Below are 26,659 nucleotides of genomic sequence, written 5' to 3'. Positions count from 1 at the left end.
CAAGCTCTGGAAGCCATTTTACTGAGGACAGCCAGCGACCTCTCACATTTTTCTGTTGTGGGAATGAACATTGTCAAAAAGTTGATTAATTCCTATGTGAAACTGATCTATGCTGCTTTGTATTCTGAAAATTGCAAGTAAGTCTTCTTGGTGACCTGGTGGAGGATCTCTGCCAATTGGTCTGGAGGGACTGGACATCGCAAAATTCATCTTGACTTATTGCTAATAATCTCCTTTTATTTAATAATCCTTTTCCACTTGTCATAAAATAATTGCCTGTGGCAGTCTTTGGAAAGTGGAAGCTCTGATACATCAGACAATCCAGTGCTGTAGGATACTTTCCTGAAGCTGTGGTTTTCATCAGTTGGGCCTGTCCTAGTGAGAGGTTTAAGGTGGTATCTCTGGCAAATTCAGTGGAACAGAATGAACTGCTCTCAGGGAAAAGCTGAATTGTTTTGTAAAGTATATTTTCGGGATAAACCAGAGCTAATCTATAGTATTCAGAAAGGACGTTTTAGGGCGGAATCTGAGGTGATTTCTGAGGGACAGAATGAAGTTGTCGCAGGGGAAAGCTGAGTTACTGTGCAGTGGATTTTGTGGGCTTCAAGATGAGGTATCCTGTGTTTCACTGAGGGAGAAGCAGGAGCTGTGAATTGTGCTGAGGGCCATGGGGACACCGAGGGAGATGCAGGTGCCGCGAGTGAGGTTCGGGTGTCTTGAGGAACACGGAGGGGCCAAGTGTCTGTGCGAGTGTGGCTGAGCGAGAGGGAGGTGCCTGACTGCGTGTGTGCTGGGTGACCTCCCTGTAAGCAGGGCTGGGTCTTTGCTTTGCTGCCCTTGGCCTTTTGCCACTGTTGCTGCTTTGGCTGGCTGGAGAGCGGGGCGACCCTATAAAAGGACAGTGAGAGCCCCAGTGTGTGCAGGCCAGGGGGGAAATGGAGCTCCCCCAGGCCACCCTGTAAGCAGGGCAGGGCCTTTTGCCCACGGCCCTTGGCTTTGTGCCTTGGCCACCCCTGAAGCCCCTCAGCATTTTTAGGCCTTTATGGCCTCCCTGCAGCCCCCCTGGGGCAGGCGTGAAGCTTTGGTCTCCTGCTCAGCGGAGGCAGGGCCCCCACAGGCCCTGTGAGCAGTGACAAAAGCAGTTATCTGTGTTTAAGGTCTGAGTTTCTGGTGCAACACTGAGCATCCATTACTGTTGGTTTGTTTTAGGCTTGGACTTGTATAAAGGTGAGACTCCCCCCTCACCAATGGGCCAAGAGAGATGGTTTTCTGCAGTCCTGAGAACTTAGGAAGTATTCCAGGAGTCTGTGATGAAGCCTTGATCTTTTCCTGTTTGGACATGCCATTCAGGAAGAGGTGAGTAGCTATGGTGATTTGAGGAGGTAAGGTGGATTGGTGTGGGTCCACTCATGGTTGAGCAATGCCACATCACCTTGTCCCCCCCTCAGCCACGCATAGCCTGTGATGACGGCGTCAGGCTCTGCATGTGGCCGAATCCTGTGGCCCGAGGGCGCAGGCATTTTCAGGAGATGGTGAGCATCAAAACTGTCAGGCTTTGGCTGATGGTGCTCCTGAGATAATGCACTAATATTTGATTTCGTTAATTGCAGTTGACATCAGTGACAGCAGCGCTTTGAGAGCACGGAATTGCCAGAGGATGAGATGGCCTTCCTTCACACCTGCCATGGGCTCACATCCCCTGATGTCCGTGAGATAAGTGGAGGGCTTCCACCCACAGGGGGGATGGAAGTGGGATGTGGGGTCAGGACTCTTTGGACGAGGTTTTTGAGTCAGGTTTGGAGACGAGGATGTCTAAGCTGAGTCCCCTTTGGCCATATGTAGCGTAGATCTGAAGATGCTGAGGTGCACAGGGCAGAGCGGCCCTGGTGTTTGTTGTGTCATTTGTCTATCGTGCAGTGTGTGTCTCGTGTGGCATGTCTTTTCCCTTTGCCCTTCAAGGTTCTTTTTGGAAACTCTGACATCATTCTTAGCATCTCTCATTGCTGCTTTCCTCTGCCTGGCACTGTTACAATCAAACCTTTGACCCAAGGGATTGGACAGGTATTAGAATCTGACTGGATGCTTCTCAAGAGAGATGAGATGTCTTTTTTTAAGGTCTTGTTCTGTGCACTGTAGAGATGCCTTGTACTGGATTAGGACTTGTAGAAGTGTGAAGATAGGTAGAGGATTCTGAGCGTAGGGGGTCTCGGGCATCCAACCTTTTGGGTCTTGGAATAAATCGTTCTGTTAGCATCTTCTTCCAGCTGGCTTCTCTGAGCCTCATCAGGTCAGCGTTGCTCTCATCTCGGCCGTGCCCTTCCTCGTTCTCTCGGTTCTTGCGGTCGCTCTTCTGAATGAGTTTTCTCTTGCTGTTGCGTCCCCTTGTTTGTCATCCCCTGTGTCAGAGGTGTTTGTGCGTCTGGCCTGAGGTCGCTCTTCCCTGCTGCACCGTAAATTCACCTCACGATTGTCGGCAAATAGCACGATTACTATTGACACCATCTCAACACGTCATACAGGTAAAGGAGCGGACCAGATCGGCAGTCACCGAAGCTCGTAGACCTAGGGATCCAAATGACATCCTAAATGCACTAAATCCAGATATGCTCACCGGATCAGGGGTATTTAGTAACTGACGTTCAACTTAATTGAACGCATTGGGAACACATCATTTGTCTGCACGTTTAGCCAGACAGGCTTTTAATGTCGTTCCAGATTCTCAACCACGTACTCTTTATTCAGCTGTTCAACAAGGAATAACAGAACCTTTATACCAATTTTATTCATTGCTTATGGGCAGCTTGAAGCAATCAGAATGATTTAACCGACAAGGCGTGACAAAAAACATTCAAGTTAGTGGCATTTGAAAAGGCTATTTCCAAAACAAAACCTTTGTTGATTACTTTGGGTAAAGATGCTGATGTAACAGAAACGATCTACTGTAGCAGATACGGCTACTAGAGCATCTCAGTCCCAACAAGGACAAGTTGTCGCCAATGCCGTAGCAGAGGCCATAAAACCAGCCACAAATTTACTTGCTGCTGCAGTAAGCAAAATAGGCCAAACACCAAAGTCAGGACCTTCAAAGACACGAGGCGCATGTTAGCGATGTGGGGCAAAGGGACATTTCAAAAAGACACGCCAAGCGTCAGTACGGTGCGATAGATGTCAAAAAGGCAACCGTTCCGCAGCCGCCCGTCGGTCCGCAAAAAACGGATTACAAAGCGCAAAGAGCCGCCGTGCGGTGAAACAAGCAGTCGGCCCAACGCTGTCCAACAACTTGACCCACCAGCGACCACAGCGAGCTTGGCAATCGATTCGGCAGCAGCAGTAGCCGTTACTCTTATCAATCAAACTGCGTATCAAATTCCAACAGGTGTCACCAGAGCAATATACGCCTCAGACAGCGCACTTGCGGCATTATTAACTGGAAAATCTTCTGCTGGACTTGCAGGACTCATCGTCCTCCCAGGTGTAATCGATGCTGACTACACCGGAGAGATTCAAGTGCGTGCCTACACTTTATCACCACCACTTCCTATTTCCAAGGCAACCAGAATTGCACAATTGATTCTATATTTAACAATTCCTACATAAGGGACATCTTCTGAACTCCACCACAGAGAGGAATTAAAGGCTTCGGATCCACTGGAGACACAGTAGTAAATTTAGTACAGCAAATGAAACAGAGACCAATGGTGAAAGCAACCTTACGATCTGGCACGGTTCAAAAAGAAGTCACCGTTATGCTAGATACAGGAGCTGATGTTAGCGTCATTTACAAAGAACGCTGGCCCAAAGATTGGTTTCTTCAACAAACTGTGCATGCAGTACAAGGCGTAATAGGGAATTCTATACCATAGGGAAGTGTCCATGCCATAGAAGTGAGATTTCCCGAAGGGCAAACAGCCACACAACGCCCATATGTCACGTCTTTACTTGGAAAGTCGGGCAAGCCGAGGTGGGGCCCTGGGCCGGGCAAGCAGGGGGGCGGGCCCCAGGGCCGCGCAAGCCGAGGGGGAGCCCGGGGACGGTCAAGCTGGGTGGGGGGTGCCCGGTCCGGGCAAGCCAGGCAAGCCGAGGTGGCTCCCCGAACGGGGGGGGGGGGGGCCGCGCCGGGGCGGGGGGCGGGCCCACGACCTGGGCAAGCCGATGGGGCGGTCCTGGGGCTGGGCAAGACGGGGGGGGCGGGCCTCGGGGCTGGGCAAGCCAGGCAATCCGAGGGGGCGCTCCGGGCTGGTCGTGCCGGGCAAGCCGAGGGAGAGCCCCGGTCCGGGCAAACCTGGTAAGCCGAGGGGGCGCCCCGAAGTGGGGGGGCCCCGCGCCGGGCTAGCTGGGGGGGGGCGGGCCCCGGGTTCGGGCAAGCCGATGGGGCGGTCCCTGGGGCTGGGCAAAACGGGGGGGCGGGCCCCGTGGCCAGGCAATCCGACGGGGCGCTCCGGGATCGTCATGCAGAGCAAGCCGAGGGGACGCCCCGAAGGGGAGGGCCCGGCGCCGGTCATGCCGGGCAAGCCCGGCGGGGGACGGGCCCCGAGGCCGGGCAAAACGGGGGTCGCTCCGGGCTGGTCATGTCAGGGAAGCCGAAGGGGGGCCCCGGTCCGGGCAAGCCAGGCAAGCCGAGGGGCCGCCCCGAAGTTGGGGGGGGGGGCTGCGCCGGGCAAGGTGGGGCGGGGGGCGGGCCCCGGGGCCGGGCAAGCCGATGGGGCGGTCCCTGGGGCTGGGCAAGACGGGGGGGCGGGCCTCGGGGCTGGGCAAGCCAGGCAATCCGAGGGGGCGCTCCGGGCTGGTCAGGCCGGGCAAGCCGATGGGTGGGGGGGCCCCTGTCCAGGCAAGCCGGGGGGGGGCTCTGGGCTGGGCAAGTCGCGCGGGGGCTCCGTGCTGGTCATGCCAGGCAAGCCGAGGGGGGGCCCCGGTCCAGGCAAGCCTGGTAAGCCGAGGGGGCGCCCCGACGGGGGGGGGTCCCGCGCCGGGCCAGCTAGGGGGGGCGGGCCCGGGGGCTGGGCAAGCCGATGGGGCGGTCCCTGGGGCTGGGCAAGACGGGGGGACGGGCCTCGGGGCTGGGCAAGCCAGGCAATCCGAGGGGGCGCTCCGGGCTGGTCACGCCGGGAAGCCGAAGGGGGGGGGGGGGGGGGCCCTGTCCAGGCAAGCCGGGGGGGGGGCTCCGGGCTGGTCATGCCGGGCAAGTTGGGCGGGGTGCCCGGTCCGAGTAAGCCTGGTAAGCCGAGGGGGCGCCCCGAAGTGGGGGGGCCCCGCGCCGGGCTAGCTGGGGGGGGGCGGGCCCCGGGTTCGGGCAAGCCGATGGGGCGGTCCCTGGGACTGGGCAAGACGGGGGGGCGGGCCTCGGGGCTGGGCAAGCCAGGCAATCCGAGGGGACGCTCCGGGCTGGTCATGCCGGGCAAGCCGAAGGGGGGGTTGCCCCGGGCCGGGCAAGCCGGGGCGGGCGGCCCCGGGGGGGGGGCAAGGCGAGCAAGCCGAGGGGCAGCCCCCGGCCGGGCAAGGCGGAGGGGAGAGCCCCAGGCCGGGCATGCCGGGGGCGGGGGGAGCCCGGGTTCGGGCAAGCCGATGGGGCGGTCCCTGGGGCTGGGCAAAACGGGGGGCGGGCCCCGTGGCCAGGCAATCCGACGGGGCGCTCCGGGATCGTCATGCAGAGCAAGCCGAGGGGACGCCCCGAAGGGGAGGGCCCGGCGCCGGTCATGCCGGGCAAGCCGGGCGGGGGACGGGCCACGAGGCCGGGCAAAACGGGGGTCGCTCCGGGCTGGTCATGTCAGGGAAGCCAAGGGGGGCCCCGGTCCGGGCAAGCCAGGCAAGCCGAGGGGGCGCCCCGAAGTTGGGGGGGGGGGGGCTGCGCCGGGCAAGGTGGGGCGGGGGGCGGGCCCCGGGGCCGGGCAAGCCGATGGGGCGGTCCCTGGGGCTGGGCAAGCCGATGGGGCGGTCCCTGGGGCTGGGCAAGACGGGGGGGGCGGGCCTCGGGGCTGGGCAAGCCAGGCAATCCGAGGGGACGCTCCGGGCTGGTCATGCCTGGCAAGCCGAAGTGGGGGAGCTCCTGTCCAGGCAAGCCGGGGGGGCGGCCCCGTCCGGGTAAGCCGGGGCGGGGGCTCCGTGCTGGGCATGCCAGGTAAGCCGAGGGGGGGCCCCGGGCGGGGCAAGCCTGGTAAGCCGAGAGGGCGCCCCGAAGTGGGGGGGCCCCGCGCCGGGCCAGCTGGGGGGGGCGGGCCTCGGGGCTGGGCAAGCCGATGGGGCGGTCCCTGGGGCTGGGCAAAACGGGGGGGCGGGCCCCGTGGCCAGGCAATCCGACGGGGCGCTCCGGGATCGTCATGCAGAGCAAGCCGAGGGGACGCCCCGAAGGGGAGGGCCCGGCGCCGGTCATGCCGGGCAAGCCGGGAGGGGGCTCCGGGCCGGTCATGCCGGGCAAGTTGGGCGGGGGGCCTGGTCCGAGCAAGCCTGGTAAGCCGAGGGGGCGCCCCGAAGTGGGGGGGCCCCGCGCCGGGCTAGCTGGGGGGGGGCGGGCCCCGGGTTCGGGCAAGCCGATGGGGCGGTCCCTGGGGCTGGGCAAAACGGGGGGGGCGGGCCCCGTGGCCAGGCAATCCGACGGGGCGCTCCGGGATCGTCATGCAGAGCAAGCCGAGGGGACGCCCCGAAGGGGAGGGCCCGGCGCCGGTCATGCCGGGCAAGCCGGGCGGGGGACGGGCCACGAGGCCGGGCAAAACGGGGGTCGCTCCGGGCTGGTCATGTCAGGGAAGCCAAGGGGGGCCCCGGTCCGGGCAAGCCAGGCAAGCCGAGGGGGCGCCCCGAAGTTCGGGGGGGGGGCTGCGCCGGGCAAGGTGGGGCGGGGGGCGGGCCCCGGGGCCGGGCAAGCCGATGGGGCGGTCCCTGGGGCTGGGCAAGCCGATGGGGCGGTCCCTGGGGCTGGGCAAGACGGGGGGGCGGGCCTCGGGGCTGGGCAAGCCAGGCAATCCGAGGGGACGCTCCGGGCTGGTCATGCCTGGCAAGCCGAAGTGGGGGAGCTCCTGTCCAGGCAAGCCGGTGGGGCGGCCCCGTCCGGGTAAGCCGGGGCGGGGGCTCCGTGCTGGGTATGCCAGGCAAGCCGAGGGGGGGCCCCGGGCGGGGCAAGCCTGGTAAGCCGAGAGGGCGCCCCGAAGTGGGGGGGCCCCGCGCCGGGCCAGCTGGGGGGGGCGGGCCTCGGGGCTGGGCAAGCCGATGGGGCGGTCCCTGGGGCTGGGCAAAACGGGGGGCGGGCCCCGTGGCCAGGCAATCCGACGGGGCGCTCCGGGATCGTCATGCAGAGCAAGCCGAGGGGACGCCCCGAAGGGGAGGGCCCGGCGCCGGTCATGCCGGGCAAGCCGGGAGGGGGCTCCGGGCCGGTCATGCCGGGCAAGTTGGGCGGGGGGCCTGGTCCGAGCAAGCCTGGTAAGCCGAGGGGGCGCCCCGAAGTGGGGGGGCCCCGCGCCGGGCTAGCTGGGGGGGGGCGGGCCCCGGGTTCGGGCAAGCCGATGGGGCGGTCCCTGGGGCTGGGCAAAACGGGGGGGGCGGGCCCCGTGGCCAGGCAATCCGACGGGGCGCTCCGGGATCGTCATGCAGAGCAAGCCGAGGGGACGCCCCGAAGGGGAGGGCCCGGCGCGGGTCATGCCGGGCAAGCCGGGCGGGGGACGGGCCCCGAGGCCGGGCAAAACGGGGGTCGCTCCGGGCTGGTCATGTCAGGGAAGCCAAGGGGGGGCCCCGGTCCGGGCAAGCCAGGCAAGCCGAGGGGGCGCCCCGAAGTTGGGGGGGGGGGGGGCTACGCCGGGCAAGGTGGGGCGGGGGGCGGGCCCCGGGGCCGGGCAAGCCGATGGGGCGGTCCCTGGGGCTGGGCAAGACGGGGAGGCAGGCCTCGGGGCTGGGCAAGCCAGGCAATCCGAGGGGGCGCTCCGGGCTGGTCATGCCGGGCAAGCCGAAGGGTGGGGGGGGCCCTGTCCAGGCATGCCGGGGGGGGGGGGGCTCCGGGCCGGTCATGCCGGGCAAGTTGGGCGGGGGCCCCGGTCCGGGCAAGCCTAAGGGGTTGCCCCGGGCCGGGCAATCCGGGGCGGGGGGCCCCGGGGGGGGCAAGGCGGGCAAGCCGGGGGGGGCGCTCTGGGCTGGTCAAGTCCCGCGGGGGCTCCGGGCTGGTCATGCCAGGCAAGCCGAGGAGGGGCCCCGGTCCAGGCAAGCCTGGTAAGCCCAGGGGGCGCCCCGAAGTGGGGGGGGCTCCGCGCCGGGCCAGCTGGGGGGGGGCGGGGCCCGGGGTTGGGCAAGCCGATGGGGGCGGTCCCTGGGGCTGGGCAAGACGGGGGGGCGGGCCTCGGCGCTGAGCAAGCCAGGCAATCCGAGGGGACGCTCCGGGCTGGTCATGCCGGGCAAGCCGAAGTGGGTGGCCGCTGTCCAGGCAAGCCGGGGGGGGCTCCGGGCAGGACATGCCGGGCAAGCAGGGCGGGGGCCCCGGTCCGGGCAATCCTAAGGGGTTGCCCCGGGCCGGGCAAGCCGAGGGGACGCTCCGGGCTGGTCATGCCTGGCAAGCCGAAGTGGGGGAGCTCCTGTCCAGGCAAGCCGGGGGGCGGCCCCGTCCGGGTAAGCCGGGGCGGGGGCTCCGTGCTGGGCATGCCAGGCAAGCCGAGGGGGGGCCCCGGGCGGGGCAAGCCTGGTAAGCCGAGGGGGCGCCCCGAAGTGGGGGGGCCCCACGCCGGGCCAGCTGGGGGGGGCGGGCCTCGGGGCTGGGCAAGCCGATGGGGCGGTCCCTGGTGCTGGGCAAGACGGGGGGGGCGGGCCTCGGGGCTGGGCAAGCCAGGCAATCCGAGGGGACGCTCCGGGCTGGTCATGCCGGGCAAGCCGAAGGGGGGGTTGCCCCGGGCCGGGCAAGCCGGGGCGGGGGGCCCCGGGGGGGGCAAGGCGGGCAAGCCGAGGGGGAGCCCCGGTCCGGGCAAGCCTGGTAAGCCGAGGGGGGCGCCCCGAAGTGGGGGGGGCCCCGCGCCGGGCCAGCTGGGGGGGGGCGGGCCCCGCGCCGGGCCAGCTGGGGGGGGGGCGGGCCCCGGGGCTGGGCAAAACGATGGGGCGGTCCCTGGGGCTGGGTAAGCCGATGGGGCGGTCCCTGGGGCTGGGCAAGCCGATGGGGCGGTCCCTGGGGCTGGGCAAGACGGGGGGGCGGGCCTCGGGGCTGGGCAAGCCAGGCAATCCGAGGGGACGCTCCGGGCAGGTCATGCCGGGCAAGCCGAAGGGGGGGTTGCCCCGGGCCGGGCAAGCCGGGGCGGGGGGCCCCGGGGGGGGCAAGGCGGGCAAGCCGAGGGGGAGCCCCGGTCCGGGCAAGCCTGGTAAGCCGAGGGGGCGCCCCGAAGTGGGGGGGGCCCCGCGCCGGGCCAGCTGGGGGGGGGCGGGCCCCGCGCCGGGCCAGCTGGGGGGGGGCGGGCCCCGGGGCTGGGCAAAACGATGGGGCGGTCCCTGGGGCTGGGTAAGCCGATGGGGCGGTCCCTGGGGCTGGGCAAGCCGATGGGGCGGTCCCTGGGGCTGGGCAAGACGGGGGGGCGGGTCTCGGGGCTGGGCAAGCCAGGCAATCCGAGGGGACGCTCCGGGCTGGTTATGCCGGGCAAGCCGAAGGGTGGGGGGGCCCCGGTCCGGGCAAGCCTGGTAAGCCGAGGTGGCGCCCCGAAGTGGGGGGGCTCCGCGCCAGGCCAGCGGGGGGAGCGGGCTTCGGGGCTGGGCAAGCCAGGCAATCCGAGGGGACGCTCCGGGCTGGTCATGCCGGGCAAGCCGAAGGGGGGGAGCCCTTGTGCAGGCAAGCCGGGGGGGGCTCCGGGGCGGTCATGCCGGGCAAGCAGGGCGGGGGGGCCCCGGGGGGGCAAGGCGGGCAAGCCGAGGGGCGGCCCCGTTGCGGGCAAGGCCGGGGGGAGAGCCCCCGGCCGGGTATGCCGGGGGGGAGGGGGGAGCCCGGGTTCGGGCAAGCCGATGGGGCGGTCCCTGGGGCTGGGCAAGACGGGGGGGCAGGCCTCGGGGCTGGGCAAGCCGGGCAATCCGAGGGGGCGCTCCGGGCTGGTCACGCCAGGAAGCCGAAGGGTGGGGGGCCCTGTCCAGGCAAGCCGGGGGGGGAGCTCCGGGCCGGTCATGCCGGGCAAGTTGGGCGGGGGGCCCGGTCCGAGCAAGCCTGGTAAGCCGAGGGGCGCCCCGAAGTGAGGGGGCCCCACGCCGGGCTAGCTGGGGGGGGGGCGGGCCCCGGGGCTGGGCAAGCCGATGGGGCGGTCCCTGGGGCTGGGCAAGACGGGGGGGCGGGCCTCGGCGCTGAGCAAGCCAGGCAATCCGAGGGGACGCTCCGGGCTGGTCATGCCGGGCAAGCCGAAGTGGGTGGCCGCTGTCCAGGCAAGCCGGGGGGGGCTCCGGGCAGGACATGCCGGGCAAGCAGGGCGGGGGCCCCGGTCCGGGCAATCCTAAGGGGTTGCCCCGGGCCGGGCAAGCCGAGGGGCGGCCCCGTGCCGGGCAAGGCTGGGGGGAGAGCCCCAGGCCGGGCATGCCGGGGGGGGGGGGGGGGGGGGAGGGAGCCCGGGTTCGGGCAAGCCGATGGGGCGGTCCCTGGGGCTGGGCAAGACGGGGGGGCAGGCCTCGGGGCTGGGCAAGCCGTGATGGGGGGCCCCAGGCTTGGCTACACGAATGGGGGGCGGGGGGGACGGTCCCGGGCCGGGCAAGGCGGGGGGGGGACGGTCCCAGGCCGGGCAAGGCGGGGGTGGGGGACGGTCCCGGGCCGGGCAAAGTGGTGGTGGGGGACGGTCCCGGGCCGGGAAAGGCGGGGGTGGGGGACGGTCCCGGGCCGGGCAAGGCGGGAGTGGGGGACGGTCCCGGGCCGGGCAAGGTGGGGGGGGACGGTCCCGGGCCGGGCAAGGCGGGGGTGGGGGACGGTCCCGGGCCGGGCAAGGTGGTGGTGGGGGACGGTCCCGGGCCGTGCAAGGCGGGGGTGGGGGACGGTCCCGGGCCGGGCAAGGCGGGGAGTGGGGAACGGTCCCGGGCCGTGCAAGGTGGGGGTGGGGGACGGTCCCGGGCCGGGCAAGGCCGGGGGGGGACGGCCACCGGCTGGGCATGCTGGGATTGGGGGCCCCAGGCCGGGAAAGCCGGGCCGGGGGGCGCCCGGGGCCAGTCAAGCCTGGATGGGTGGCCCCGGGCCTGGCAAGGCGGGCAAGCCGGGGTGTGGGGCCCCGGGCCGGGCAAGGTGGGCAAGCCGGGGGGGGGGGCCCCGGGCCGGATGGGCCGGGCAAGCAGGCGGGGGCGGCCCCGGGCAAGTCGTGGGAGTGGCCGCGATCCTGCTGGGGATGGCGCACATGGGCATGGCCCGGCCCCTCAGGGTCCTACCCGGAGCCGGCCCCCGGGTGACACTGTGGCTTTGCAGGGCTGGAGAACTTGGTGTCCGCCGCCAAGACGCTGCCGTTGCCCCACGTGTACGATGTCGTGGAGGGACACGTGAAAATTTCCGTGGAATGTGCTGAGATATTCAAACTTCTCAATGCAGAAAGGAAGCCTGAAAGTGAAATAAGTTGCATATGGGGGTTGTAATTCAGGGACTAGCAGCTGCAATCCCAACAATCTCACGCTGGAGAAGAACCAAGAAAAGGTCGCCAAGGAATGGGCACAGCCCCCAAGGCTGCCAGAGCTCCAGGAGCGTTTGGACAATACCCTCAGGGGTGCCCAGGGTGGGATTGTTGGGGTGTCTGTGCAGGGCCGATTGTTGGACTGGATGATCTTTGTGGGTCCTTTCCAGCTTAGGAAATTCAGCGGTTCTGTGAATAAATGCTTTGTGGTGTAAACAACTCTTAGTAATTTAATATGGTTTTGGGTTTGTGGGTTTTTTGTTGTTTTTTTTTTTTTTTTTTTTCCTGGAAGTAGCAGTGGCAGAAGCACCTACCAAGTGCCAGATGCTCTCTTCTGTTTGTGGGTGTTACTGGCTTTAGTGACACACACAACCAATAGTCCTGTGTAAATCAGGCTGTTAGGGTTCTTTAAGTGTTATCAAAATATCTTTTAGGAAATAAGGAGATCAATAGAAGCAGTTAAAAAAGCAAAACTAAAGTAAGCTAGTGAAAGTAAATGTCTTTAGATACCTCTCTTATACATCAGTATTCCTCAGATGCCATTGGTAAAGTTGACCTCATTTTTCTCATTTCAGCTGGGCACGATTAGTCCTCATCAGAATATGATGAATGAACAAAGAGTTCAACAGCTTTTCACTGTGAATGCTGGTGCAGCATTGCTAACTGCTTGCAATGTAGTATGGCATTGCATGTCTTTTTAACCATCACTTGCTGTTCTTTGCCTTTCAGTATTGTTTTTGTCTGTGTCATGTTCAGTGACAGCCTTTGCTCAATATCCTATTGCTGACAGGGGCTGATGTTTGTAATGGGCACAGCCCCGATGCTGTACGGCTTCTGGATTCTTCTGGAAGGAATTAATTATGAGACTGGAACAGCCCCAATGTTTTCTTCCAGCATATTTCATTTTTTGTTCTCCACTTGGGAGCAACCATCACTTGAAGCATTGGTTTCTTGAAACTACATGCTCTCAGAAGTGATCTTTTCCAAGAGGAAGCATTAATTTGGGAGAGAATCTAGAAGTTAATGTCACTTTCATATGTGGAAGCTTTCCTCTTGGAGGGGGGTTATTCTTTTTCTTAATGGCGGTTGTTACTGTTTGCTCAGGTAATAATTTCAAGTCAGATATTAACTTACTTTTCTGTCCTGCAGATGCTGTTAATCTTTCAAGCTCTGGAAGCCATTTTACTGAGGACAGCCAGCGACCTCTCACATTTTTCTGTTGTGGGAATGAACATTGTCAAAAAGTTGATTAATTCCTATGTGAAACTGATCTATGCTGCTTTGTATTCTGAAAATTGCAAGTAAGTCTTCTTGGTGACCTGGTGGAGGATCTCTGCCAATTGGTCTGGAGGGACTGGACATCGCAAAATTCATCTTGACTTATTGCTAATAATCTCCTTTTATTTAATAATCCTTTTCCACTTGTCATAAAATAATTGCCTGTGGCAGTCTTTGGAAAGTGGAAGCTCTGATACATCAGACAATCCAGTGCTGTAGGATACTTTCCTGAAGCTGTGGTTTTCATCAGTTGGGCCTGTCCTAGTGAGAGGTTTAAGGTGGTATCTCTGGCAAATTCAGTGGAACAGAATGAACTGCTCTCAGGGAAAAGCTGAATTGTTTTGTAAAGTATATTTTCGGGATAAACCAGAGCTAATCTATAGTATTCAGAAAGGACGTTTTAGGGCGGAATCTGAGGTGATTTCTGAGGGACAGAATGAAGTTGTCGCAGGGGAAAGCTGAGTTACTGTGCAGTGGATTTTGTGGGCTTCAAGATGAGGTATCCTGTGTTTCACTGAGGGAGAAGCAGGAGCTGTGAATTGTGCTGAGGGCCATGGGGACACCGAGGGAGATGCAGGTGCCGCGAGTGAGGTTCGGGTGTCTTGAGGAACACGGAGGGGCCAAGTGTCTGTGCGAGTGTGGCTGAGCGAGAGGGAGGTGCCTGACTGCGTGTGTGCTGGGTGACCTCCCTGTAAGCAGGGCTGGGTCTTTGCTTTGCTGCCCTTGGCCTTTTGCCACTGTTGCTGCTTTGGCTGGCTGGAGAGCGGGGCGACCCTATAAAAGGACAGTGAGAGCCCCAGTGTGTGCAGGCCAGGGGGGAAATGGAGCTCCCCCAGGCCACCCTGTAAGCAGGGCAGGGCCTTTTGCCCACGGCCCTTGGCTTTGTGCCTTGGCCACCCCTGAAGCCCCTCAGCATTTTTAGGCCTTTATGGCCTCCCTGCAGCCCCCCTGGGGCAGGCGTGAAGCTTTGGTCTCCTGCTCAGCGGAGGCAGGGCCCCCACAGGCCCTGTGAGCAGTGACAAAAGCAGTTATCTGTGTTTAAGGTCTGAGTTTCTGGTGCAACACTGAGCATCCATTACTGTTGGTTTGTTTTAGGCTTGGACTTGTATAAAGGTGAGACTCCCCCCTCACCAATGGGCCAAGAGAGATGGTTTTCTGCAGTCCTGAGAACTTAGGAAGTATTCCAGGAGTCTGTGATGAAGCCTTGATCTTTTCCTGTTTGGACATGCCATTCAGGAAGAGGTGAGTAGCTATGGTGATTTGAGGAGGTAAGGTGGATTGGTGTGGGTCCACTCATGGTTGAGCAATGCCACATCACCTTGTCCCCCCCTCAGCCACGCATAGCCTGTGATGACGGCGTCAGGCTCTGCATGTGGCCGAATCCTGTGGCCCGAGAGTGCAGGCATTTTCAGGAGATGGTGAGCATCAAAACTGTCAGGCTTTGGCTGATGGTGCTCCTGAGATAATGCACTAATATTTGATTTCGTTAATTGCAGTTGACATCAGTGACAGCAGCGCTTTGAGAGCACGGAATTGCCAGAGGATGAGATGGCCTTCCTTCACACCTGCCATGGGCTCACATCCCCTGATGTCCGTGAGATAAGTGGAGGGCTTCCACCCACAGGGGGGATGGAAGTGGGATGTGGGGTCAGGACTCTTTGGACGAGGTTTTTGAGTCAGGTTTGGAGACGAGGATGTCTAAGCTGAGTCCCCTTTGGCCATATGTAGCGTAGATCTGAAGATGCTGAGGTGCACAGGGCAGAGCGGCCCTGGTGTTTGTTGTGTCATTTGTCTATCGTGCAGTGTGTGTCTCGTGTGGCATGTCTTTTCCCTTTGCCCTTCAAGGTTCTTTTTGGAAACTCTGACATCATTCTTAGCATCTCTCATTGCTGCTTTCCTCTGCCTGGCACTGTTACAATCAAACCTTTGACCCAAGGGATTGGACAGGTATTAGAATCTGACTGGATGCTTCTCAAGAGAGATGAGATGTCTTTTTTTAAGGTCTTGTTCTGTGCACTGTAGAGATGCCTTGTACTGGATTAGGACTTGTAGAAGTGTGAAGATAGGTAGAGGATTCTGAGCGTAGGGGGTCTCGGGCATCCAACCTTTTGGGTCTTGGAATAAATCGTTCTGTTAGCATCTTCTTCCAGCTGGCTTCTCTGAGCCTCATCAGGTCAGCGTTGCTCTCATCTCGGCCGTGCCCTTCCTCGTTCTCTCGGTTCTTGCGGTCGCTCTTCTGAATGAATTTTCTCTTGCTGTTGCGTCCCCTTGTTTGTCATCCCCTGTGTCAGAGGTGTTTGTGCGTCTGGCCTGAGGTCGCTCTTCCCTGCTGCACAGTGTGCGTGTAAAAGGATAAGTACTGGGGACTTGAAATTTGTAATGCAGAGTATATTTGGATTCTGGATGGTTTTCCTAGGTAGAAACAAGGCCTCTGGAGCTGTGCAGGACTTTAACCTTTGTCGTAACTTCCTTTCAGATGCAGATGGTTTAAATCAGAAGCAGAGCGCCCCATTGTGGGTGAGGGGGTTGCCCCAAGCAGGTCGGTGACTGTTTGTCCTCGCCGGGGAAGCATAAGTGGTGGCTGTGTTACAGCACTGTTCTTTCTCTTTATTTTTAGGAAGTGATGCTGGATATCAGCTGTCAGGTGGAAGTGGGCAAGGTGAGCAGTGACAGAAGCAGTTATTTGTGGTAAAGGTCTCAATTTCTGGTGCAAGTCTAAGCATCCGTTACTGTTGGTGTGTTTTAGGCATTGCACTTTTATTAAGGTGAGACCCCTCCTCGCTAAGAAAAGTGGTTTTGCACTGTCCTGAGAACTCGGGAAGTATTCCAGGAGCCTGTGATGAAGCCTTGACCTTTTCCTGTTTAAAGATGCCATCCAGGTAACCTTCAGGAATGGGTAAGGAGCTGTGGTGAGTTGGGGAGGTAGGGTGGAGTAGTGTGGGTGCACTCAAGTTTGAGCAATGTCGCATCACCTTGTCCCCCCCTCAGCCACGCATACCCTGTGATGACGGCGTCAGGCTCTGCGTGTGGCCAAAGCGTGCGGCCCTCCAGTGTTGTCAGGAGATGGTGAGTGGCAGAATTGTCATGTTTTGGCTGATGGTGCTGCTCAGATCATACACTGATGGTTGATTTCATTTATAGCGGCTGACATGAGTGACAGCAGCCTGGTGAGAACATGAAATTGCAGAAGATGAGGTGGCCTCCCTTTACAACTGCCGTGGGTTCTCATCTTCGGACGTCGGAGAGATAAGTCAAGGGCTTCCGCCCACAGGGAGGATGAAAGCGGGATGTGGATTCGGGACTCTGCGGGAGGGTTTTTGAGCCAGCTTTGGAGATGGGGGTGTCCAAGATGTGTGCCCTTTGGCCATATAAAGGGTAAGTCCTGTAATGCTGACGTGCGCAGGGCAGAGCGGTCCTGGTGTTTGTCGTGTCATTTGTCTATCGTGCAGTGTGTGTCTTTAGTGTGTCTCGTGTGGCATGTCTTTTGCCTTTGACCTTCGAGGGGCTTATTGGGACCTCTAGCATCATTCTTAGCATCTGTATTCCCACCTTTCCTGTCCCTGCGCCGGTGCCATCAAACCTTTGAGTCGGGAGCTAGGACAGGCATCAGAATCTCATCTCTCTTTAGAAGCATCCAATCAGAAGTGTTTTACTGTCTTATTCTGAGCTGCCATTGACAGCTGTGCACTGCTGAGATCCATTTTTAGTGGAGTAGGACTTGCAGGAGTGTGAAGATAGGTAGAGGATTCTGAGCATAGGATTCTCAGGCATCCATCTTTGCGGTTCTTGGAATGAATCGTCCTGTTAGCATCTTGTTCCTGCCGGCTTCTCTGAGCCTCATCAGGTCAGCGTCGCTCTCATCTCGACCGTGTCCTTCCTCGTTCTCTCTGTGCTTGCAGTCGCTCTTCTGAATGAGTTTTCTCTTGCTGTTGCGTCCCCTTGTTTGTCATCCCCTGTGTCAGAGGCGTTTGCGTGTGTGGCCTGGGATCGTTCTGCCCTGCTGCGCAGTGTGGGAGTGGGGGTAAAAGCATAAATGCTGGGGACTTGAAATTTGTAATGCAGAGTATATTTGGATTCTGGATGGTTTTCCTAGGTAGAAACAAGGCCTCTGGAGCTGTGCAGGGCTTTAACCTTTGTCATAACTTCCTTTCAGATGCAGATGGTTTAAATCAGAAGCAGAGCGCCCCATTGTGGGTGAGGGGGTTGCCCCAAGCAGGTCGGTGACTGTTTGTCCTCGCCGGGGAAGCATAAGTGGTGGCTGTGTTACAGCACTGTTCTTTCTCTTTATTTTTAGGAAGTGATGCTGGATATCAGCTGTCAGGTGGAAGTGGGCAAGGTGAGCAGTGACAGAAGCAGTTATTTGTGGTAAAGGTCTCAATTTCTGGTGCAAGTCTAAGCATCCGTTACTGTTGGTGTGTTTTAGGCATTGCACTTTTATTAAGGTGAGACCCCTCCTCGCTAAGAAAAGTGGTTTTGCACTGTCCTGAGAACTCGGGAAGTATTCCAGGAGCCTGTGATGAAGCCTTGACCTTTTCCTGTTTAAAGATGCCATCCAGGTAACCTTCAGGAATGGGTAAGGAGCTGTGGTGAGTTGGGGAGGTAGGGTGGAGTAGTGTGGGTGCACTCAAGTTTGAGCAATGTCGCATCACCTTGTCCCCCCCTCAGCCACGCATACCCTGTGATGACGGCGTCAGGCTCTGCGTGTGGCCAAAGCGTGCGGCCCTCCAGTGTTGTCAGGAGATGGTGAGTGGCAGAATTGTCGTGTTTTGGCTGATGGTGCTGCTCAGATCATACACTGATGGTTGATTTCATTTATAGCGGCTGACATGAGTGACAGCAGCCTGGTGAGAACATGAAATTGCAGAGGATGAGGTGGCCTCCCTTTACAACTGCCGTGGGTTCTCATCTTCGGACGTCGGAGAGATAAGTCAAGGGCTTCCGCCCACAGGGAGGATGAAAGCGGGATGTGGATTCGGGACTCTGCGGGAGGGGTTTTTGAGCCAGCTTTGGAGATGGGGGTGTCCAAGATGTGTGCCCTTTGGCCATATAAAGGGTAAGTCCTGTAATGCTGACGTGCGCAGGGCAGAGCGGTCCTGGTGTTTGTCGTGTCATTTGTCTATCGTGCAGTGTGTGTCTTTAGTGTGTCTCGTGTGGCATGTCTTTTGCCTTTGTCCTTCGAGGGGCTTATTGGGACCTCTAGCATCATTCTTAGCATCTGTATTCCCACCTTTCCTGTCCCTGCGCCGGTGCCATCAAACCTTTGAGTCGGGAGCTAGGACAGGCATCAGAATCTCATCTCTCTTTAGAAGCATCCAATCAGAAGTGTTTTACTGTCTTATTCTGAGCTGCCATTGACAGCTGTGCACTGCTGAGATCCATTTTTAGTGGAGTAGGACTTGCAGGAGTGTGAAGATAGGTAGCGGATTCTGAGCGTAGGGTTCTCGTGCATTCATCTTTGCCGTTCTTGGAATGAATCGTCCTGTTAGCGTCTTGTTCCTGCCGGCTTCTCTGAGCCTCATCAGGTCAGCGTCACTCTCATCTCGACCGTGTCCTTCCTCGTTCTCTCTGTGCTTGCAGTCGCTCTTCTGAATGAGTTTTCTCTTGCTGTTGCGTCCCCTTGTTTGTCATCCCCTGTGTCAGAGGCGTTTGCGTGTGTGGCCTGGGATCGTTCTGCCCTGCTGCGCAGTGTGGGAGTGGGGGTAAAAGCATAAATGCTGGGGACTTGAAATTTGTAATGCAGAGTATATTTGGATTCTGGATGGTTTTCCTAGGTAGAAACAAGGCCTCTGGAGCTGTGCAGGGCTTTAACCTTTGTCGTAACTTCCTTTCAGATGCAGATGGTTTAAATCAGAAGCAGAGCGCCCCATTGTGGGTGAGGGGGTTGCCCCAAGCAGGTCGGTGACTGTTTGTCCTCGCCGGGGAAGCATAAGTGGTGGCTGTGTTACAGCACTGTTCTTTCTCTTTATTTTTAGGAAGTGATGCTGGATATCAGCTGTCAGGTGGAAGTGGGCAAGGTGAGCAGTGACAGAAGCAGTTATTTGTGGTAAAGGTCTCAATTTCTGGTGCAAGTCTAAGCATCCGTTACTGTTGGTGTGTTTTAGGCATTGCACTTTTATTAAGGTGAGACCCCTCCTCGCTAAGAAAAGTGGTTTTGCACTGTCCTGAGAACTCGGGAAGTATTCCAGGAGCCTGTGATGAAGCCTTGACCTTTTCCTGTTTAAAGATGCCATCCAGGTAACCTTCAGGAATAGGTAAGGAGCTGTGGTGATTTGGGGAGGTAGGGTGGAGTAGTGTGGGTGCACTCAAGTTTGAGCAATGTCGCATCACCTTGTCCCCCCCTCAGCCACGCATACCCTGTGATGACGGCGTCGGGCTCTGCGTGTGGCCAAAGCGTGCGGCCCTCCAGTGTTGTCAGGAGATGGTGAGTGGCAGAATTGTTATGTTTTGGCTGATGGTGCTGCTCAGATCATACACTGATGGTTGATTTCATTTATAGCGGCTGACATGAGTGACAGCAGCCTGGTGAGAACATGAAATTGCAGAGGATGAGGTGGCCTCCCTTTACAACTGCCGTGGGTTCTCATCTTCGGACGTCGGAGAGATAAGTCAAGGGCTTCCGCCCACAGGGAGGATGAAAGCGGGATGTGGATTCGGGACTCTGCGGGAGGGTTTTTGAGCCAGCTTTGGAGATGGGGGTGTCCAAGATGTGTGCCCTTTGGCCATATAAAGGGTAAGTCCTGTAGTGCTGACGTGCGCAGGGCAGAGTGGTCCTGGTGTTTGTTGTGTCACTTGTCTATCGTGCTCTGTGTGTCTTTAGTGTGTCTCGTGTGGCATGTCTTTTTCCTTTGTCCTTCAAGGTTCTTTCTGGAAACTCTGGCGTCATTCTTGCCATCTCTGATTGCTTCCTTCCTCAGCCTGGCACCGGTGCCATCAAACCTTTGATTCAGGAGCTTGGACAGGCATCGTTATCTGATTGGATGCGTCTCAAGAGAGATGAGATGTCTTTTTTAAGGTCTTGTTCTCTGCGCTGCAGAGATTGATTTTCAGTGGAGTAGGACTTACAGGAGTGTGAAGATAGGTAGAGGATTCTGAGCATAGGATTCTCAGGCATCCATCTTTGCGGTTCTTGGAATGAATCGTCCTGTTAGCATCTTGTTCCTGCCGGCTTCTCTGAGCCTCATCAGGTCAGCGTCGCTCTCATCTCGAACCGTGTCCTTCCTCGTTCTCTCTGTGCTTGCAGTCGCTCTTCTGAATGAGTTTTCTCTTGCTGTTGCGTCCCCTTGTTTGTCATCCCCTGTGTCAGAGGCGTTTGCGTGTCTGGCCTGGGATCGTTCTGCCCTGCTGCGCAGTGTGGGAGTGGGGGTAAAAGCATAAATGCTGGGGACTTGAAATTTGTAATGCAGAGTATATTTGGATTCTGGATGGTTTTCCTAGGTAGAAACAAGGCCTCTGGAGCTGTGCAGGGCTTTAACCTTTGTCATAACTTCCTTTCAGATGCAGATGGTTTAAATCAGAAGCAGAGCGCCCCATTGTGGGTGAGGGGGTTGCCCCAAGCAGGTCGGTGACTGTCCTCGCCGGGGAAGCATAAGTGGTGGCTGTGTTACAGCACTGTTCTTTCTCTTTATTTTTAGGAAGTGATGCTGGATATCAGCTGTCAGGTGGAAGTGGGCAAGGTGAGCAGTGACAGAAGCAGTTATTTGTGGTAAAGGTCTCAATTTCTGGTGCAAGTCTAAGCATCCGTTACTGTTGGTGTGTTTTAGGCATTGCACTTTTATTAAGGTGAGACCCCTCCTCGCTAAGAAAAGTGGTTTTGCACTGTCCTGAGAACTCGGGAAGTATTCCAGGAGCCTGTGATGAAGCCTTGACCTTTTCCTGTTTAAAGATGCCATCCAGGTAACCTTCAGGAATAGGTAAGGAGCTGTGGTGATTTGGGGAGGTAGGGTGGAGTAGTGTGGGTGCACTCAAGTTTGAGCAATGTCGCATCACCTTGTCCCCCCCTCAGCCACGCATACCCTGTGATGACGGCGTCAGGCTCTGCGTGTGGCCAAAGCGTGCGGCCCTCCAGTGTTGTCAGGAGATGGTGAGTGGCAGAATTGTCGTGTTTTGGCTGATGGTGCTGCTCAGATCATACACTGATGGTTGATTTCATTTATAGCGGCTGACATGAGTGACAGCAGCCTGGTGAGAACATGAAATTGCAGAGGATGAGGTGGCCTCCCTTTACAACTGCCGTGGGTTCTCATCTTCGGACGTCGGAGAGATAAGTCAAGGGCTTCCGCCCACAGGGAGGATGAAAGCGGGATGTGGATTCGGGACTCTGCGGGAGGGTTTTTGAGCCAGCTTTGGAGATGGGGGTGTCCAAGATGTGTGCCCTTTGGCCATATAAAGGGTAAGTCCTGTAATGCTGACGTGCGCAGGGCAGAGCGGTCCTGGTGTCTGTCGTGTCATTTGTCTATCGTGCAGTGTGTGTCTTTAGTGTGTCTCGTGTGGCATGTCTTTTGCCTTTGTCCTTCGAGGGGCTTATTGGGACCTCTAGCATCATTCTTAGCATCTGTATTCCCACCTTTCCTGTCCCTGCGCCGGTGCCATCAAACCTTTGAGTCGGGAGCTAGGACAGGCATCAGAATCTCATCTCTCTTTAGAAGCATCCAATCAGAAGTGTTTTACTGTCTTATTCTGAGCTGCCATTGACAGCTGTGCACTACTGAGATCCATTTTTAGTGGAGTAGGACTTGCAGGAGTGTGAAGATAGGTAGCGGATTCTGAGCGTAGGGTTCTCGTGCATTCATCTTTGCCGTTCTTGGAATGAATCGTCCTGTTAGCGTCTTGTTCCTGCCGGCTTCTCTGAGCCTCATCAGGTCAGCGTCGCTCTCATCTCGACCGTGTCCTTCCTCGTTCTCTCTGTGCTTGCAGTCGCTCTTCTGAATGAGTTTTCTCTTGCTGTTGCGTCCCCTTGTTTGTCATCCCCTGTGTCAGAGGCGTTTGCGTGTGTGGCCTGGGATCGTTCTGCCCTGCTGCGCAGTGTGGGAGTGGGGGTAAAAGCATAAATGCTGGGGACTTGAAATTTGTAATGCAGAGTATATTTGGATTCTGGATGGTTTTCCTAGGTAGAAACAAGGCCTCTGGAGCTGTGCAGGGCTTTAACCTTTGTCGTAACTTCCTTTCAGATGCAGATGGTTTAAATCAGAAGCAGAGCGCCCCATTGTGGGTGAGGGGGTTGCCCCAAGCAGGTCGGTGACTGTTTGTCCTCGCCGGGGAAGCATAAGTGGTGGCTGTGTTACAGCACTGTTCTTTCTCTTTATTTTTAGGAAGTGATGCTGGATATCAGCTGTCAGGTGGAAGTGGGCAAGGTGAGCAGTGACAGAAGCAGTTATTTGTGGTAAAGGTCTCAATTTCTGGTGCAAGTCTAAGCATCCGTTACTGTTGGTGTGTTTTAGGCATTGCACTTTTATTAAGGTGAGACCCCTCCTCGCTAAGAAAAGTGGTTTTGCACTGTCCTGAGAACTCGGGAAGTATTCCAGGAGCCTGTGATGAAGCCTTGACCTTTTCCTGTTTAAAGATGCCATCCAGGTAACCTTCAGGAATAGGTAAGGAGCTGTGGTGATTTGGGGAGGTAGGGTGGAGTAGTGTGGGTGCACTCAAGTTTGAGCAATGTCGCATCACCTTGTCCCCCCCTCAGCCACGCATACCCTGTGATGACGGCGTCAGGCTCTGCGTGTGGCCAAAGCGTGCGGCCCTCCAGTGTTGTCAGGAGATGGTGAGTGGCAGAATTGTCATGTTTTGGCTGATGGTGCTGCTCAGATCATACACTGATGGTTGATTTCATTTATAGCGGCTGACATGAGTGACAGCAGCCTGGTGAGAACATGAAATTGCAGAGGATGAGGTGGCCTCCCTTTACAACTGCCGTGGGTTCTCATCTTCGGACGTCGGAGAGATAAGTCAAGGGCTTCCGCCCACAGGGAGGATGAAAGCGGGATGTGGATTCGGGACTCTGCGGGAGGGTTTTTGAGCCAGCTTTGGAGATGGGGGTGTCCAAGATGTGTGCCCTTTGGCCATATAAAGGGTAAGTCCTGTAATGCTGACGTGCGCAGGGCAGAGCGGTCCTGGTGTTTGTCGTGTCACTTGTCTATCGTGCTCTGTGTGTCTTTAGTGTGTCTCGTGTGGCATGTCTTTTTCCTTTGTCCTTCAAGGTTCTTTCTGGAAACTCTGGCGTCATTCTTGCCATCTCTGATTGCTTCCTTCCTCAGCCTGGCACCGGTGCCATCAAACCTTTGATTCAGGAGCTTGGACAGGCATCGTTATCTGATTGGATGCGTCTCAAGAGAGATGAGATGTCTTTTTTAAGGTCTTGTTCTCTGCGCTGCAGAGATCGATTTTCAGTGGAGTAGGACTTGCAGGAGTGTGAAGATAGGTAGAGGATTCTGAGCGTAGGGTTCTCGTGCATCCATCTTTGCGGTTCTTGGAATGAATCGTCCTGTTAGCGTCTTGTTCCTGCCGGCTTCTCTGAGCCTCATCAGGTCAGCGTCGCTCTCATCTCGACCGTGTCCTTCCTCGTTCTCTCTGTGCTTGCAGTCGCTCTTCTGAATGAGTTTTCTCTTGCTGTTGCGTCCCCTTGTTTGTCATCCCCTGTGTCAGAGGCGTTTGCGTGTCTGGCCTGGGATCGTTCTGCCCTGCTGCGCAGTGTGGGAGTGGGGGTAAAAGCATAAATGCTGGGGACTTGAAATTTGTAATGCAGAGTATATTTGGATTCTGGATGGTTTTCCTAGGTAGAAACAAGGCCTCTGGAGCTGTGCAGGGCTTTAACCTTTGTCATAACTTCCTTTCAGATGCAGATGGTTTAAATCAGAAGCAGAGCGCCCCATTGTGGGTGAGGGGGTTGCCCCAAGCAGGTCGGTGACTGTTTGTCCTCGCCGGGGAAGCATAAGTGGTGGCTGTGTTACAGCACTGTTCTTTCTCTTTATTTTTAGGAAGTGATGCTGGATATCAGCTGTCAGGTGGAAGTGGGCAAGGTGAGCAGTGACAGAAGCAGTTATTTGTGGTAAAGGTCTCAATTTCTGGTGCAAGTCTAAGCATCCGTTACTGTTGGTGTGTTTTAGGCATTGCACTTTTATTAAGGTGAGACCCCTCCTCGCTAAGAAAAGTGGTTTTGCACTGTCCTGAGAACTCGGGAAGTATTCCAGGAGCCTGTGATGAAGCCTTGACCTTTTCCTGTTTAAAGATGCCATCCAGGTAACCTTCAGGAATAGGTAAGGAGCTGTGGTGATTTGGGGAGGTAGGGTGGAGTAGTGTGGGTGCACTCAAGTTTGAGCAATGTCGCATCACCTTGTCCCCCCCTCAGCCACGCATACCCTGTGATGACGGCGTCAGGCTCTGCGTGTGGCCAAAGCGTGCGGCCCTCCAGTGTTGTCAGGAGATGGTGAGTGGCAGAATTGTCGTGTTTTGGCTGATGGTGCTGCTCAGATCATACACTGATGGTTGATTTCATTTATAGCGGCTGACATGAGTGACAGCAGCCTGGTGAGAACATGAAATTGCAGAGGATGAGGTGGCCTCCCTTTACAACTGCCGTGGGTTCTCATCTTCGGACGTCGGAGAGATAAGTCAAGGGCTTCCGCCCACAGGGAGGATGAAAGCGGGATGTGGATTCGGGACTCTGCGGGAGGGTTTTTGAGCCAGCTTTGGAGATGGGGGTGTCCAAGATGTGTGCCCTTTGGCCATATAAAGGGTAAGTCCTGTAATGCTGACGTGCGCAGGGCAGAGCGGTCCTGGTGTCTGTCGTGTCATTTGTCTATCGTGCAGTGTGTGTCTTTAGTGTGTCTCGTGTGGCATGTCTTTTGCCTTTGTCCTTCGAGGGGCTTATTGGGACCTCTAGCATCATTCTTAGCATCTGTATTCCCACCTTTCCTGTCCCTGCGCCGGTGCCATCAAACCTTTGAGTCGGGAGCTAGGACAGGCATCAGAATCTCATCTCTCTTTAGAAGCATCCAATCAGAAGTGTTTTACTGTCTTATTCTGAGCTGCCATTGACAGCTGTGCACTGCTGAGATCCATTTTTAGTGGAGTAGGACTTGCAGGAGTGTGAAGATAGGTAGCGGATTCTGAGCGTAGGGTTCTCGTGCATTCATCTTTGCCGTTCTTGGAATGAATCGTCCTGTTAGCGTCTTGTTCCTGCCGGCTTCTCTGAGCCTCATCAGGTCAGCGTCGCTCTCATCTCGACCGTGTCCTTCCTCGTTCTCTCTGTGCTTGCAGTCGCTCTTCTGAATGAGTTTTCTCTTGCTGTTGCGTCCCCTTGTTTGTCATCCCCTGTGTCAGAGGCGTTTGCGTGTGTGGCCTGGGATCGTTCTGCCCTGCTGCGCAGTGTGGGAGTGGGGGTAAAAGCATAAATGCTGGGGACTTGAAATTTGTAATGCAGAGTATATTTGGATTCTGGATGGTTTTCCTAGGTAGAAACAAGGCCTCTGGAGCTGTGCAGGGCTTTAACCTTTGTCATAACTTCCTTTCAGATGCAGATGGTTTAAATCAGAAGCAGAGCGCCCCATTGTGGGTGAGGGGGTTGCCCCAAGCAGGTCGGTGACTGTTTGTCCTCGCCGGGGAAGCATAAGTGGTGGCTGTGTTACAGCACTGTTCTTTCTCTTTATTTTTAGGAAGTGATGCTGGATATCAGCTGTCAGGTGGAAGTGGGCAAGGTGAGCAGTGACAGAAGCAGTTATTTGTGGTAAAGGTCTCAATTTCTGGTGCAAGTCTAAGCATCCGTTACTGTTGGTGTGTTTTAGGCATTGCACTTTTATTAAGGTGAGACCCCTCCTCGCTAAGAAAAGTGGTTTTGCACTGTCCTGAGAACTCGGGAAGTATTCCAGGAGCCTGTGATGAAGCCTTGACCTTTTCCTGTTTAAAGATGCCATCCAGGTAACCTTCAGGAATAGGTAAGGAGCTGTGGTGATTTGGGGAGGTAGGGTGGAGTAGTGTGGGTGCACTCAAGTTTGAGCAATGTCGCATCACCTTGTCCCCCCCTCAGCCACGCATACCCTGTGATGACGGCGTCAGGCTCTGCGTGTGGCCAAAGCGTGCGGCCCTCCAGTGTTGTCAGGAGATGGTGAGTGGCAGAATTGTCGTGTTTTGGCTGATGGTGCTGCTCAGATCATACACTGATGGTTGATTTCATTTATAGCGGCTGACATGAGTGACAGCAGCCTGGTGAGAACATGAAATTGCAGAGGATGAGGTGGCCTCCCTTTACAACTGCCGTGGGTTCTCATCTTCGGACGTCGGAGAGATAAGTCAAGGGCTTCCGCCCACAGGGAGGATGAAAACGGGATGTGGATTCGGGACTCTGCGGGAGGGTTTTTGAGCCAGCTTTGGAGATGGGGGTGTCCAAGATGTGTGCCCTTTGGCCATATAAAGGGTAAGTCCTGTAATGCTGACGTGCGCAGGGCAGAGCGGTCCTGGTGTCTGTCGTGTCATTTGTCTATCGTGCAGTGTGTGTCTTTAGTGTGTCTCGTGTGGCATGTCTTTTGCCTTTGTCCTTCGAGGGGCTTATTGGGACCTCTAGCATCATTCTTAGCATCTGTATTCCCACCTTTCCTGTCCCTGCGCCGGTGCCATCAAACCTTTGAGTCGGGAGCTAGGACAGGCATCAGAATCTCATCTCTCTTTAGAAGCATCCAATCAGAAGTGTTTTACTGTCTTATTCTGAGCTGCCATTGACAGCTGTGCACTGCTGAGATCCATTTTTAGTGGAGTAGGACTTGCAGGAGTGTGAAGATAGGTAGCGGATTCTGAGCGTAGGGTTCTCGTGCATTCATCTT

General features: G+C 57.7%; 4 long non-coding RNA genes across 9 annotated transcripts; all 4 read left to right on the top strand.

Moving 5' to 3' along the window:
* The first annotated feature begins 7,262 nt into the window (after nt 1–7,262).
* Nucleotides 7,263–14,992, top strand: LOC148219992 (uncharacterized). Of its 6 annotated transcripts, none has more exons than XR_015798832.1 (3): nt 7,263–7,407; nt 11,375–14,093; nt 14,348–14,992. It is a non-coding gene; the product is annotated as an uncharacterized LOC148219992 (long non-coding RNA). The 6 variants fall into 6 exon arrangements; XR_015798834.1 differs by lacking the exon at nt 7,263–7,407 and adding an exon at nt 8,559–8,580; XR_015798833.1 differs by lacking the exon at nt 7,263–7,407 and adding an exon at nt 8,635–8,653.
* Nucleotides 14,993–16,096: 1,104 nt separating this feature from the next.
* Nucleotides 16,097–17,834, top strand: LOC148219991 (uncharacterized). The gene is made up of 4 exons (XR_015799134.1): nt 16,097–16,226; nt 17,005–17,187; nt 17,275–17,594; nt 17,670–17,834. It is a non-coding gene; the product is annotated as an uncharacterized LOC148219991 (long non-coding RNA).
* A 1,811-nt stretch (nt 17,835–19,645) lies between these two features.
* LOC148219990 (uncharacterized) lies at nt 19,646–23,864 on the top strand. Its single transcript, XR_015798943.1, has 9 exons — nt 19,646–20,408; nt 20,483–20,524; nt 20,612–20,931; nt 21,007–21,240; nt 22,019–22,201; nt 22,289–22,608; nt 22,684–22,917; nt 23,681–23,743; nt 23,822–23,864. It is a non-coding gene; the product is annotated as an uncharacterized LOC148219990 (long non-coding RNA).
* A 1,579-nt stretch (nt 23,865–25,443) lies between these two features.
* Nucleotides 25,444–26,298, top strand: LOC148219989 (uncharacterized). The gene is made up of 3 exons (XR_015798944.1): nt 25,444–25,540; nt 25,628–25,947; nt 26,023–26,298. It is a non-coding gene; the product is annotated as an uncharacterized LOC148219989 (long non-coding RNA).
* The last annotated feature ends 361 nt before the right edge of the window (nt 26,299–26,659 follow it).

The sequence above is a fragment of the Sturnus vulgaris genome, chromosome W (assembly GCF_052056855.1).
Source record: "Sturnus vulgaris isolate bStuVul1 chromosome W, bStuVul1.hap1, whole genome shotgun sequence".
In the NCBI taxonomy this organism is placed as follows: Eukaryota; Metazoa; Chordata; class Aves; order Passeriformes; family Sturnidae; genus Sturnus; species Sturnus vulgaris.
The sequence above is the reverse complement of the archived record's forward strand: the minus strand, read 5'-3'. Positions and strand labels throughout refer to the sequence as shown.